The sequence below is a fragment of the Camelus bactrianus genome, chromosome 17, assembly GCF_048773025.1.
Source record: "Camelus bactrianus isolate YW-2024 breed Bactrian camel chromosome 17, ASM4877302v1, whole genome shotgun sequence".
NCBI classification, from domain to species: Eukaryota; Metazoa; Chordata; class Mammalia; order Artiodactyla; family Camelidae; genus Camelus; species Camelus bactrianus.
Window position 1 is genome coordinate 46,571,428 of NC_133555.1, and position 15,647 is coordinate 46,587,074.

The following is a 15,647-nucleotide window of genomic DNA, read 5'->3' on the forward strand; positions in this document are numbered from 1 at the left end:
GCACAGCCAATCAAGGAATGACACAGCAATTAGCACCAAGATGGTGGGAGATTCAACTCCCAGTAGACCTTGAGCTTCATTATACACTCATTGTAATACATTGTAATACACAGCTCACACCTGACTCTGGCTCTGGTCCCTTACCTCAAGCCCCACCTCGACCAAGGTGATAGCTGCCAGCACACGCTTGGGGAAGACATGACCTGTGCTCACTGCAGATTCAGCCCTCCTACCAAAGCCACTGGGCACATGCAGATTGTATAGGGACATTCCAAAGCAAGGATGCTCCTTCAAGATCAGATTCAATAACTGTTTCACCTAATTTCATAGAGTCAGGGAAAGTTAAGTAAAATGAGAAGATAGAGAAATTTCTTTCAAATGAAAGAAAAAGGGAAAAAAAAAACCTTGGGGAAAAAACAGTAATGAAACAGATGATTTACCAGTTAGAGTTCAAAACATTAGTAATTAGAATGCTAACTGAACTTGGGAAAAGAATAGATGAACACAGTGAAAATTTTAACAAGGAACTAGAAAATACGAAAAGAACCAGTCAGAACAATACAATACGATAAATGAAATTAGAAAAAAAAAAAACCATCTAGCAGGAATTAACAGCAGAATAGATGTACAGAGGAATGCGTAAGTGATCTGGAAGATAGAATAATGGAAATTACCCAATCAGAACTGCAAAAAAGGAAAACAAATTTTAAAAATGAGGACAATTTAAGGAACTTCTGGACAACATCAAGCATACTTACATTCACATGATGGGGGTCCCAGAAGAAAAAGAAAGGGAGAAAGGGGTTAAAAATATATTCGATGAAACTATGGCCGAAAACTTCCTAACCCTGAAGAAGGAAACAGATATCCAGGTACAGGAATATTTTTTTTTGGGATCTGTCTCCTAAGGCAAAGAAAACAAAAGAAAAAATAAACAAATGGGACCTAGTTAAACTAAAAAGCTTTTGCACAGCAAAGAACACCATCAACAAAATGAAAACGCAACCAGCTGAAGTGGAAAAATATTTGCAAATGATAAGGGGTTAATATCTAAATAAATATAAGGGGTTAATATCAAAAATATATAAACAACTCGAAGTCAAAAGAAAAGAACCCAATTTTAAAAATTGGCAGAAGATCTGAATAGACATTATTTCTAAAGAAGGCATACAAACGGCCAACAGGCCCATGAAAAGATGCTCAATATCATGAATCATCAGAGAAATGCAAATTAAAACCACAGTGAGATACCACGTCATACCTGTCAGAACGGCCATCATCAAAAAGACCACAGATAACAAATACTGACGAGGATGTGGAGAAAAAGGACCCCTAGTTCACTTTTGATGGGGATGTAAATTGCTGCAGCCATTATGGAAACTGGCATGGAGGTTCATAAAACTAAAAATAGAGCTATCATATGATTCAGTGATTCCACTCTTGGGTATATATTCAAAGAAAACAAAAATGCTGATTCAAGAAGATGCATGCACCCCAATATTCTTGGTAGCGTTATTTACAACAGCCAAGATATGAAACAACCTAAGCGTCCATCAACTGATGACTGGATAAAGAAAAAGTGTATATATACAGTGGAATATTACTCAGCCTTAAAAAAGAATAAAATTTTGCCATTTGCAACAACTATGAATGGACCAGGATGGTATTATGCTTAGTGAAATAAATCAGAGAAAGACAAATTATGATATTATCAGGTATACTTGAAATCTAAAAAATGAGACAAACAATTGAATATAACAAAACAGAAACAGACTCACAGATACAGAGAACAAACTAATGGTTACCAGTGGGGACAGGGAACAGGGAGGGACAAGATGGGGGACAGGATTAAGAGGTACAAACTACTACGTATAAAATAAATAAGCTACAATGATATATTGTACAACACAAGGGATATGGCTAATATTTTACAATAACTTTAAAAATGGGGTATAATCTATAAAATACTGGATCACTCTGCTGTACACCTGAAACTAATATATTATAAATCAACTACAGTTCAACAAAAAAGGAAACTGCATACATACATAACTGAGTGCATTTATGCTCATTCACTCTGTGAAGTGAAACTAATTGCATTACGAATTAGATCCCCTGCCTTTGGTTTCCAGCTACATTGCCTACGAGCTTTGTGATCCCGGGGAACTGATGTAAGTTCTCTGAATGTTATTTCCAAAACATGAAAAAGGATTTCTCCTGCTTCGACAGGGATGATGCAACACAATGAATTAACAGATACGAAGGTACCTCAGGAAGGGTGTGCTCACATATTTAAACATTTATTTATTATACTATTATTACAACAGGAAATTGATTTAGGGGCATTCTGATCTACAGTATTTCCACACGTTAAATAATATGCCAGGTGTGGACCTGATGCTTTTAGATATAGTGTGTTTTAAATATAGTATCTGTGTGTATGCCCCGACCCAGAGAACGTGGTGAAAATAATGCTGCATGATTTCCAAGACTGGGTCGCAGAAGACATTTCATCTTCCACCTTCTGTGCTGGAACACTTGCTGTTGGAACTCTGAGCTGCCATGTGGGAACTCTAAGCCCCTTAAGGTTGCCATGATGATGAGGCCTTTTGGAGAAATGATGTGGAGAGGCCCTGAGATCCTGTGAGCCCCGACCGCTTGGATCACCTCGGCGTGGGAACCAAACATGCAAGTGAAGAAGTCGTTAGGTAGTTCCAGGCTTCATCCACCCAAGTCAGCCCCAGCCATTTGAGTCTTTCCAGCTGCGCTTCCAGGCAGTACAGCACAGACCAGCCATGCTGGCTGCACCCTGTCCCAGCTCCTGACCTGCAAAGTTCATAAGCAAAACAAGATAGTCATGGATATGAAAGAGTAGGAAACTAGCACGATGGCTACAGAGTTGTTCAGCTGTCCCTGCAGCTAAATGGATCTTACGACTAACACGCTCCCCTCCCTGTGCCCTGTTTTCTTAGAATAACTTATCCTTTTACCCTAGAAGTCTTGAAAGAAGGTCGGGGACTGAACCTCAGGAAAACAGGCAGACCATCCACAATTCCTTCATAACAACAGCAAGTTCTCATCAGGATGAGAGGAATGTCGCCCCTGCTCGCACCCTGATGGTCGTCACCCTCCTGTTCCCAATTTTGTATGAAATCCCAGGACGCTTCCCTCAAGACGGGCTCACAGTCTTTACGACATCAGCCTGCTGTGACTGCCTTTCCCTGACAAAGCGATAAAGCTGTTCTTTTCAGATTCTCCCCAAACTCTGCCTTCGACTCTCAGTTCAGCCATCGGGGAACAGAGGCTGATTCTTCAGCAACAGATACACCACTGAATTCTGGAGTGGTGCATTACACAATAATAAGTAGTCAGAACCATTTCTTAATCAGTTTCCACAAAACCCCGCGTAATCCGCATCTTCACAGACAGAATCTTAGAGTCAGAAAACTTGAGTAACTTGCAGATCTATCTTTGATGGCAGTGGATCTGGGGTTAGAACTCAGGTCTGCCTGACGGTGGACTCTTTCTACTAGCTGCAACTGGGCTGACCCCTGTGGGCACGTGTGGTCCCAGCCCTCTAAGTCCGAAGGCCGGAGGGGTGGGAGGAGAGACGTGCCTTCTGGCTTTGATGTTTGTTTGTTTCTGGGCTGTCTACAGGATGATCATTTGAGGAGCCTTCCACATTTGTTATTATCTGCCTCAGACATCTTAATTAAATGCTTTGGAGGCCAGTACCGTACCATCAAATCTCTAAGCACTTTTCTCTCTTGGTGGGGGGAAAAATAAACGTAAACTAAAATTTCTGCTCACTGTTCAGATTCTAGCTATTGATTTCGGCTCTTGTTTTTAACCTATGTTCTCCCTGAGAGCGCAAGTCCCATGAAGAGATAAGAATAAATAAAAGCAAGTTGGTGCTGTCTGGGTGAATGGCACCCAGAAGCCCAATAAGGGCTTGGGCTGATGGTTCAGTACGAGAAGCGTTAAGAGACCTCAAGTTCAAACTTGTTTGCACTTGAAAAATCCTTTCTTGGAACCCGCGTAGAAGATCTTTCACAGGGAAGTTGACTCTACATATACCCTCACGAGAAGAATTAGAAAGACAAGGATTGAGAGACAAGTCAAGAAGGCAAAAGGATGGTGAATCCAGCAGTGAACATTTCATCAACTAGTCTTTTACATGGAAAAAGAATTCACTCCCTCAGTTTTACCAGATAAAGAGCCCAAGGCCCTGAGAGCGCACGTGGTGCTTCCCGGGTGGCAGAGGCGAGGTCGGTCCTTGGAGGAGAATTCTCCCTTCTCGACTCTCGCTCCCCAAAGCTGCCTTATTTGTTTCTATATTCTTCACGTTTATTTTCCTTTGATGCAGTTGCTGTGATGGATGCCTGTTTTGCATAAAATGGGCCACTGTGGTTCTGTGAGGCTGTATTTAGAGTAAGACTGGTTAACAGATTTTTGGCGAGAGGGGGAGGCGGAGGAAGAAGGAACACGGTTTGTTTAAAAGATGAGATACCAACGGCACGGCAGCAGCTGCGGCTCCCACTGGGCGATCTGCATAGGTTATTTTTCATTTAATCTTCCCTGAGGTCAGTTTCCTTACTTTCCATATTTGTGCAAGGACTGACATTTAAAGACTTTAAGTTACCTTGGAAATGGCAAAGCTCTGGCTTGAACACCCATTTACTTTTTTTCCCCAAGCCTATGTCTGTTCTGCTGTGCTGGTGTTTCCTGTGATATTCAAGGTGATCTCAGTTCTCAGACAGGGTATATTTCAATATTTATGTGTTTATTTAAGACTGCATTAGAAAAATAATACAATAGGCATATAAAGCTCAAATGTGCATGGGTCTCATTTCTTATAACAGCATTAAGATACATATTTAAGTTTTTAAAAGTACATAGAGTTAAAGAAAAATATATACTAAGTAATCACATAAATAATAATGTAAAATAGTTCAGGTAAAAATATGAAGTAGTATGCAATGAAGTTGGAAGTCTGAGAAATTCTGCACTGTGTTAGACTGTTGTATCATTGATTGGCTGTTGGCTTTCAAGGATTTCAAAGAATTTGGTCAGATTTACTGAGACTTAACACAAGTGAGGTATAGATTTAAAGTGGTATCAGTGACATTAGGGTTAGAGTTTATGCTATTAAAGAAAAAGTCTCACTCTTTCAAACGTATCTGTTTCACTTAGTAGGCATGTCAATCTCACATATTCACAAAGTGTCATTTTCTGGTGAGGACACTCTCCATCTCTCCATCCATCTGTCCATCCATCCATCTGTCCATCCATTCATCCATCTGTCTATTCATTCAGTGGAGTTTATTGGGTACCTGAAATATAGTAGATACAGTGTAATTAATGCACATCCCCTATGTTACAGTGGCTCGTGTCTGCTGGTAGCAACTGTTATGTTATGCAAACATTTATTCTTGACATGAATCTTTGTGAGCAAAGTGAGAGGGGGTCAACTGAGGACTGAATTACTCTCCAAGTCTTCAGAGCTCTGACAAAATTTCATAGTGCAGAGAATTCCACTGTGGATAATAGGCTGGCACTAAATCCAGTCCACATGCAGAACAGATAAAAAAAAAAAAAACAACAAACCTGCTACCTACATCTGAGAAATCATGGGACTCTAGTTTGGGGTAAAGGTTGGCACCTCACAATGTGAAAAATCTAGCATAATTATGACCCAAAGCTTGTGCTATTTTAACAATATCCTTCTTTGTTAGATAGAATTTTATTTTTAGTAACAATCCTCGTAACAATAATGACCAAAAGAGAAACACAGAATAATGGATTATACGTTTTAATTACACTAATGTATTCTTTGAACAAAGGGGAAGATGTATGGTTCACTCAATGTTCATAATTCATTATTCATAATGAATAATAACATTACGGTTGATTTTTGAGGCTTGCTTTCTGTTAATTTGTGGATAACCTCATCAAAATTAAGCTTAACACATTCCTTAAAAAAAACAAAGGGGCTAGCTAGATCCTTAAAAATCTGTTTCACTCACAATTGATCAGAGAACACATTTGGTTAATTTTAATTTCAAAAAGTTCAGCATATACTGAAGTAGTTATGAAAAAATCTTAAACAGAAGGATCCATTTGGCCGAGATGATAAAAATTCCATTTGATAATAAATCTCCCCCAATGCCATTACCCATGTATTTGTTTCTTCAGGAGAGAGTGATGGATGGTAAGGGCTTAAATCCGTGTTTCTGCCGTTGAATTGTAAACACGAAACACCAGGCAGTGACAGAACTCATTGCTCAAGTTCTGTTTCTTGTCTCAGCAAATCACCGTGCCATCATTGCTAATTTCCAAGCCACTGTTTAAACTGAGGGATATGCAGGACAGCAGGGCCGAGAAACAGGAGCTCAGCCTGAAGTCAGCTCGGAGGATTCAGATCGTCCCCAAGTGACTGTCAAAGTGAATTCGTATAGCTGGGTCTAGGTGCTCTGGGTCAGGCTGTCTGACTGAGGATTTTCTGAATTTCATGTAGAAATAATAAAATATGCTAATTTTCTGCTTCTATATATATACTTTTAAAAAATTCAACTATAACCATAACAAGTGCTTAGAACTTAAGCAGCAACATAGTTTTTTTAGGGAAGAAGATCTCAGTATCACTGGCACTATTCAGATGTGCTAGCGTGTGGCGTTAATACACAGTAGGCTGACTGTTAGTCCATTTTATTCCTGTTTTAGCCTTGTCCGTGGGCACCACATCCCTGCCTTACTGACTGCGGTGAGGGCCAGCCACTCCTGGGCCTCCCTCGGTGTGCCCCTGGTCTCGGGCAATCTTGTTAGATGGTAGAGCTGAATCTTGTCTAATCAGGCCCTTGGAATTGGGCCTGGCCTTTCCAGTAAGGTTAATAATGTTGTTAGTAACAGTAACAATAAACATCTAATTCCTGGAATGAGACTAAGTTTCCTGGGAGAAAGCAGAAGTGTGTCCAGGTAAGGACTTCTGCCTCCCACCTGCCCTCTGGGATTCCCTGGTGTCAGGGGTGACAGCAGGTCACCTTCTCAGTGCAGGGGAGTGAGACACACTGTGTTCTGCTGTTCTCATTTTACTGACGGATAAGCTGGCTTCAGCTGTTGACTTGCAGCTTCAGCGATGGCTTTCAGTTCCTACACCCACGTCTCCTCACCTGGAAGAGCGCAGATGCCACGCTGGATCAGGAGGCACACGTGCAGATGGCCACAGGGGCCAGGCCGGCAGGACTGTGAGTGCAGAAAGCAGGCCGCCGCCCAGAGGGAGGGGGTGGAGACTGAGAACCAGAGGGACCGCCCACCTTCTGTCCAAAGGGAATAGACCACCTACTTCTTTTTGGCCAGTCACTGCCACATGCAGGCTCAGTGCTGCCCAATATTTTAGGTTTTCAAAAAATATCACTGGGAGGGTGTAGCTCAGTGGTAGAGTGTGTGCTTAGCATGCACGAGGCCCTGGGTTCCATCCCTAGTACCTCCATTAAAACAAAAAAAATCAATTGTCTCTTCTATTTTAAACCTCATGTTCTGAAATGTTGGCAATGAATTTAAAATACTGAAAACCTATATAAGCCAAACAAGGTAAATCTGCCGGCCAGTTTATGGTCTCCAAACTTGGTGCGCATTCCAATCCTTGGGTTTTGTTCATGGTTCCACCTTGCTGGAAGAAGAGAGGCTTGGCTGTATTTCCTGAGCAGGGCATCCAAAGAACCTGATCTGATGCCAAGCTCATAGCTTGCACTTTCCCGGGTCAGTGAGTGCGTTGCTGGTTTGGTCCGGATCTGTTTAACCCGTCCAGATCTCGTCCACCAGGCTGGGAGAAGAGGGGGTTACCTTTCATCTGTGATCTCCATTCTGTGCCGTGGCTTTGCGCTCCATTTCGGATCAAGTTGACTTTGGCTATTAGGACATAAATACAAATAGAAATGGAAATGAAACAAAGGGAAACTCCCAAAGGAGACAGAGAAAATGAAAGTGCAGCGTCGTCTCGTGCTAATAAGCCTTTTTATTTTTATGATGAGACATAGAGCCATACCCTTTTTAAAGGGATACATTAAATAAGGACTGTCTTTACTGTTTGCTTTTTATATACATGTGCATGTGCGTGTATGTGTGTGCATGCGTGCTAGCATTTCCAACTTGAGCAGTTAATTATTACGGATGCTTTTTTTCTTTTTTTAACTTGCAACTCACCGCAGCTCACTCTTACTGCCCACTTTAGTTCTTCTTCTGTTATTGCTTTGGTATTTTTCTAGAATGTACAAAATATTATTTTAAAGAAACTCTGCAAAGAACTTTCAAAGGTTAACAAGGGATGGGAAGGCATTGAAATTGAGAAGGGGACCCAGGGAAGCAGGAAGCCGGAGAAGGCAAAGGCAGGGGCAATAAAGCCTGAACAGAATTATTCCTCATTTTAGTCATTAATCAAAGCTATTGCTCCTTGTTATCCTGCTGGGTCCTGGTGGGCTCACCTCTACGACAGAAACCTGTGCTCTCTCGTTCTTTTGTTCCATGTTCCCTTTGTGGTGGGAGAAGGCACTTATTCAAATAGAATGCCATTTCCGGAGAAATTAAAACCCGTATTGCAAGTCAGTGTGTGAGAATTCTCTCTTCCCCAATTTTCCATGCCATAAAGGACATTTTCATTTGCATTGTTTGCTGTGAACAATTAAAGTGGAGGAGAGAGCATGCTCCTTTGTAAATTAAACCTTTTCAGAAGAGGATTAGAAGTGATCCTATAAACAGGCTTTTTAGTGTGAAAGCATAAGCTTTAACTCTGAATTGAAAACCAATACCACGCGGAAACTGAAGCGAGAGCATTTAATTAATCTACAGTTTATCCTCTTGTACTGGGATAAACAGAAAGAAACTATAATTTTCTTAGGACGTTTCTGTTGGATTTTTAGGGCCAATCACATTAACTGAGAAGGTAATTATTAGTGCAAAGGACTGCTTTGCAATCACAGGAGCAATACTGGAAGTCTCCATGCTTGAAATTTAATCTGCCTCTCACTGCTGTGATCTCATAAAAGGGTACCCGAATTTCAGCCGTTCACAAAGTACTCCTTGCATTTGTCTGTACTTGCCTGTTTTTATTTAACTCCTGGAAAAGAAAGTGTCTGCATCTGTCACTTAAAACAATTATTCTAAAATATTGCCTCATTGGTGAAAGGAACAAAGCATTCTTGGCAGGGACCAAGAAATGATTTATACATAACACTTGCAGTGAATAGTTCACTTTTTAATTTGCATACATAGACGCAAGCCAAGAGAAACCAGGAATGTAATTTCACAATCTGTATGAGAATTTCAAGGCTAAATGTCAAAGACAAAAGAGTTTAGGGAAGAAGAAAAAAATCGACATTAACGACAAAGGGATGATCATCCTTGTAACTTACACTATTTTCACATCCCTAATTATTGAAATAGGTGTCTTTTTAGGACAGAATTCATTATACAGAATCCTTGTGGGTTTTCAACCGCAGGTCTTGCTTGAAATATGGGAACTTGGGCCCTACTCCAAATCAATGAATCAGAATATCTAATTTATGAGCCTGGAATGGGATCTAGGAAACTGAATTTTAGACAAGCGACCTAGAGGACTGTGATGCAGAGCACATTTTGGGAAACCCTGCACTAAAGCTGTAACAGATTATCCATGTTTATCAGACATTTTGCTAGCAGCTAAGTGCTTTTTAAACTCAGTAGAGAAAGAGGTTGTTCTTCAAGTACAGAGATGCTCTGACAGAGGGAGGTGGTCATTCTAAGAACTGGCAGCTTTGACCTGCCCTTCAACCTTAAGAGGTAACCCAGGAAGCATCCCCGTGAGCTGTTTGTGTGTGTGTGTGTGTGTGTGTGTGTGTATTTATTGAAGTATAGTCAGTTTACAGTGTTGATCAATTTCTGGTGCTTAATGCTTCTGTCATGCATGAACATACGTATATTTGCCTTCATGTTCTTTTTCATTACAGGTTACTACAAGATATTAAATATAGTCCCCTGTGCTATACAGTATGAACTTGTTGTTTATCTATTTTATATATAGTAGTTAGTATCTGCAAATCCTGAACTCCCAATTTATCTCTTCCCCCCCCCACCCTCCCCCACTGGTAACCATAAGTTTGCTTTCTATGCCTGTGAGTGTTTCTGCTTTATAAATAAGTTCGTTTGTCTTTTTTTTAGATTTGGCATATGAATGATATCATATGGTATTTTTCTTTCTGTCTGGCTAACTTCACTTAGAATGACGATCTCCAGGTCCATCCATGTTGCTGCAAATGGCATTATTTTATTCTTTTTATAGCTGAATAGTATTCCATTGTATAAATATATCACAAGTTCTTTATCCAGTCATCTGTTAATGGACGTTTAGGTTGCTTCCATGCCATGGCTATTATAAATAGTGCTACTATGAACATTGGGGTGCATGTGTCTTTTTGAATTAGGGTTCCCTCAGGATATATGCCCAGGAATGGGATTGCTGGATCATAGGGTAAGTCTATATTGTATTTTTTGAGGAATCTCAATACTGTTTTCCATGATGGCCAAACTGCATTCTCACCAGCAGTGTAGGAGGGTTCCCTTTTCTCCACACCCTCTCCAGCATTTATTGTTTGTGGACTTTTGAATGATGGCCATTCTGACTGGTGTGAGGTGATACCTCATTGTAGTTTTGTTTGCATTTCTCTGATAATTAGCAATATTGAGCATTTTTTTCATGTGTCTATTGGCCATTTGTATGTCTTCATTGGAGAATTGCTTGTTTACATCTTCTGCTCATTTTTGGATTGGGTTGTTTGTTTTTTTCTTATTAAGTTGTATGAGCTCTTTATATATTCTGGAAATTAAGCCCCTGTCAGTCTCATCTTTTGCAAAAATTTTCTCCCATTCCGTAGGTTGTCGTTTTGTTTTGCTTATGGTTTCCTTTGCAAAAGCTTTCCTTTGTGCAAAAGCTTGTAAGTTTAATTAGGTCCTATTTGTTTATTTTTGCTTTTATTTCTATTGCCTGGGGAGACTTCCCTGGGAGAACATGGCTGAGATGTATGTTGGATAATGCTTTGCCTATGCTTTCTTCTAGGAGGTTTATAGTGTTTTTTCTTATGTTTAAGTCTCTTTTTGTGCATATATATTTTTATTGAAGTATAGTCAGTTTACAATGTTGTATCAGTTTCTGGTGTACAACGTAATGTTTTGGTCATACATGAACATACATATATTTGTTTTCATATCCTTTTTCACTGTAAGTTGCTACAAGATACTGAATATAGTTCCCTGTGCTGTACAGTATGAACTTGTTGTTTATCAGATTTTGTGAGAATCCTCCTGCATTTTGAAGCGAGAGACACTCTGCCAGAGTTCAGTAGGTGTTCTGTGCGATTCAGTGGGTTTGTAGATGCAATTCTTGGTGTGTTTGTGGGAGAGGGTGAGCTGGGAGTCTCTCTACTCCGCCGTCTTGGCACTTCCCTGTTTAAGTCTTTAAGTCGCTCCGGAGCTGTTGACAACTAGCCCACCTGTCTCCTCCAGCGTAATTCAACAGAAGTCCTCCTGGTTCCCTCCTGGGAAGAACTACAAAGTTAACAGAAATATTCTTGTGAGAATTTCACTGCTGTTTCGGGGGACTTGTAACTAATCAGGACAAACCCGATTTCAGTCTAACCAGCTGTTCAAGGCCATTGTCTGTTCTGATTAGCCATAGCCCCAGCCATCTCATTAGTGGATATTTTATATAACCAGTGTTTTTATTGAATTCTTGTGGCCAACAGCAGTATTTGGCTGCTTAAGGACTCTTCCCAGCTCAATTTTTGCCTTCTTGCTTTCCACTCTGAAGGATGGTAAAGTCCATGTTGCTTTTCCCACTTCCCTTGCAGCCAAGAATGGCCATGTCAGAGAGCTTTGAACATGGAGATGAAAGAGGATGTCTTCTGGGTCCTTCTAAGAAGGATTTTTTTCTCCCTGATGAGGGCAGGAGGGTGTCCAAAGAGAGCTTCCCTTCCATCCTGGCTGCCCATGGGAGCCATCACCCAAGGAAGTGATGCTGGAGGTGACAGCAGCCACTCACCTTCCCAGGGCAGAGTCCAAGAGAACCTCAGACACCAGTCCTCCACGTGTTCCCGGCAGAGCTGACAGACTGACCTTGGAACCTACTCCAGACTGGTTAAAAATCAATGTCTTGAATTTTAGGTCTCACTGTAGTTTAGTATTTTTGCTTCGTTTACCCAAGAGCATTCTCTCACTGACGTCGTCCACAACAAGCCTCTTTCTTCTTCTCTGCGCCATCTTCTCTTAGTGGAATATATTCCCAAGGAAACTTTTTTTTTAAAGTAATATTTCAGTTTCTAACTGGATGAACCATGGTATAATTTGTACACAGACACACCTCAGATTCAAGATCAAACTATCAGAACATCCTAAGTGGAATTCTGTCACCTGCGCAAGACCTGAAAACTATCTTCTTACCCATCATTTTATTAATTGATTGATCTCAACCTTGTCTTACTCTGAAATGTGTTTAGAAAAACTTACAAGTATTTGCCAATTATAGACACATTACATAAGAAGAATTAGGATGGAATCTGAAAGGAAACAAGGGTTAGGGCATCCCATAGAGCCTGGAGACAAGAAGAGAGAAAACACAGTACCTGAGACCCTCTGGGGTTGGGACGCGTATTTGGTTTTAAACCGAGTCATCATTATTCAAAGCCAGCCAATTGTTCAGAACAATTGTAACTATTCCTGATTCTAATGTCAGGAAGGATGTGTTTTTTCGAGGATCCTTGTCAGTGGAGCATTGTGTAGTGGGGTCAGGCTGTGAGATGAGGCGCTCCTGCACACTGGCTGGCGGGCGGCACCCCTCCTGCCAGCATACATGGCCCTTCCTGGAGCTGTCAGACAGCCCGAAGTGAGGCAGGAGGGGGATGACAGACCACTAAAAGGGGATTTCGGGAGCACACTCCGATAACCCTTGCCTAGCTCAAATAGATGGAATCTAATTTTTCCCAGAAAGTGTTGTGATTTTAGTATAAAGATTAACAGCATAGAGTCTGATGCCAGGCTGCCTGGCTTTGAGTCCTAGCCTTGCTGCCTCTTGGTGGAATGACCACGGACAAGTTATATAATCCTTCTGTGCCTCAGTTTCCCCGTAGGGATGGTAACACTTAGTTCCTAGAGTTTTGTGGGAACGGAGTGTGTTAGAGTGCCAGGCACAGAGAAAGCATTACGTGAATGTGATGATCCTATTTAGGGCATGGAACTAAACCATCCAGAATGTTCCACACCCAACGGCAATAAGGAGGGACAAGGAGGAGCCTTTCCCACACAAAGCAGTTCTGGTACATCCACTGGCTGTTTTAAAATCCAACTCATTTCTGACACTATCTGGAGATCATGTCAGGTCCCACAGGTTAAGAGCTCAGTCCTGCACGACTGCCCTCGGCTTCAGATGCCAACTGCAAGTCCAGGTTGTCACCTGTGCTCTGACTGACTGTTGGGTGTAGATCAGAGGTTCCCATGCCCCCTTCTTTGGGTCCAGTTAATTTGCTAGAGTGGCTCACACATCTCAAAGAATCATTTTATTCACTAGATCACCACTTTATTATAAAAAAGATATATTTTTCCTACTATGAATGTGCAAATTCTCTACAAGTTTCTTTGTACTCCTTTCTCCTCATTATTGGCACTTCGAGAACGTTCATGTTAGTCAACAAGAAAGAATGTTCCTCCAGTCCTGGGGTAATAACATTGCTGGATTTCATTCAGGAAATTCTGGAATTGGTTGATCACCCTTACTCCCAGTTCCCTGTCCAAACATGATGCAATGTGAGACCCTCTGGGTTTTTCGTTTCCCTCTATTTGTTGCCTTTTGGTCTCGTGTCAAGGACTTATTGTCATCAGAACAATAATAACAAAACCCCTTTGTTCTTTCATTGGTCTCTTGGGTGGCTTTAGTGGTATTGAATTCAGACGTATATTTGCTGTTTCTTGAAACCATGAATTCCACATCTCAGTGGGGTCATGACAGCCCTACCGCGTGAGAGATTTCAAATTGTGTGGCGTGTGTTTGAGAGATTTCTATGGAACAAAAGGAATATATGTGTCAGGAGGAAGGACTGGGGGTGGACGGAACCTACTCATACCTCCAAGATTATGGAAAACTCCATCTGCTTAAAATAGCCTCCCTTTGTGGCAGGTACTGTTGGCTGCCTACCCTAAATCCATTTCTCTTCTTCCTTTCTGGCAGGATCCCTGATTTTGTTCAGGGCTGCCATGTATGTAGTTAAAAAGAGCCATCTCCTGGAGCGCCTTTGTGTTACGGAGCTGTTCTGTATCTTGACGGTGGCCATAGTTATATGTGTTTACACAGACAATAAAATGTCACAGAACTATATACACAGACACAGAAGGAAAATGAAAAACGATTTCATGAAAAAAATCTAGTGAAACCTTCATTGGGTCAGCAGTCTAATTAATTGCAATCTGTCCATGTAAATTTCTTCATTCTGATCATGTATCAGTAATGGAAGTTGTTACCTTTGCGGGAGGCAGTGTGATGGCGACAGGGGGCCCCTTGGGATGATTTTTTGCAACTTCTTGTGACTATACTTCTTTCCAGATAAAAACTTAAAAAAAATTGATGCTGACCCGGACTTCTCTGAACACAAGGATAACTCTGGGACTCAAGTTTGACCAGTGAGATTTAAGAAGAATTGCACAGGTGGTGGTCTTCAGGGTGGCAAGCTGCTGTTGTGAGCCACTGAGATTCTCGAGTTTTTGAGGCCACAGCAAAGCTGACCATGAGCCTTTGACAAGAAGCGGTCCGTGGAGGACGTTGCAAAAACGCAAAAGCCGTGATCTAAGGAGGAAATTGTGATTAGAACTGGAAACTAGAGTCAGGTGCTGAAGAATGAGAACCCGGGGCTGATAAATTCTCTAAATCCTGCCAGCCGTTTTCTTTCCTATCATATGACACATAGTGATGCTAAGTCGGGGCTCTGGAGGCGGGTGTGTGTGTTCTAATCCCAGCTCCTCTGTTTGCAAACTGTATCCCTGGTCAAGTTGCATATTATCTTTTCTAAAATAGGGTAATAAACAGGATTTAACTATGCATTAGGATACAAGGATGATTAAACGTGTGAATACACAGCACCTCGAACAGTGTTTTGTCTCTACTACCCACTCAATATCCAGCTGGTGTCAGTGAGAGAGGGTCCCCTCCATCCCGCTATGTCACAGTACTCTGCTTTTGGCTGAGACAGTTAAGAAAACTACCAGAGTGGTGAACATAAGCACTGACCCATTGGGATGAAGGTTCTAGAAGGAGTTAGGGCAAGACAGATGAAAGTCTGAAAATTGAATCCAATAAGAAACACTTAATTTTTTTTCAGTTCATGTTTATGCATTAGCCAAACTTCTTTTTTTTTTAATTTTTATTGAAGCATAGTTGATTTACAATGTTAGTTTCAGGTGTACAGCAAAGTGATTCAGTTTACACGTGTACTTTTTTTTTAATGGAGGTACTGGGAATTAAACCCAGAACCTTGTGCATGCTAAGCATGCACTCTACCACTGGGCTATACCCTCCCCCTGAGATTCTCTCTCTCTCTCTCTCTCTCTCTCTCTCTCTCCTCTCTTCCTATTTCCCT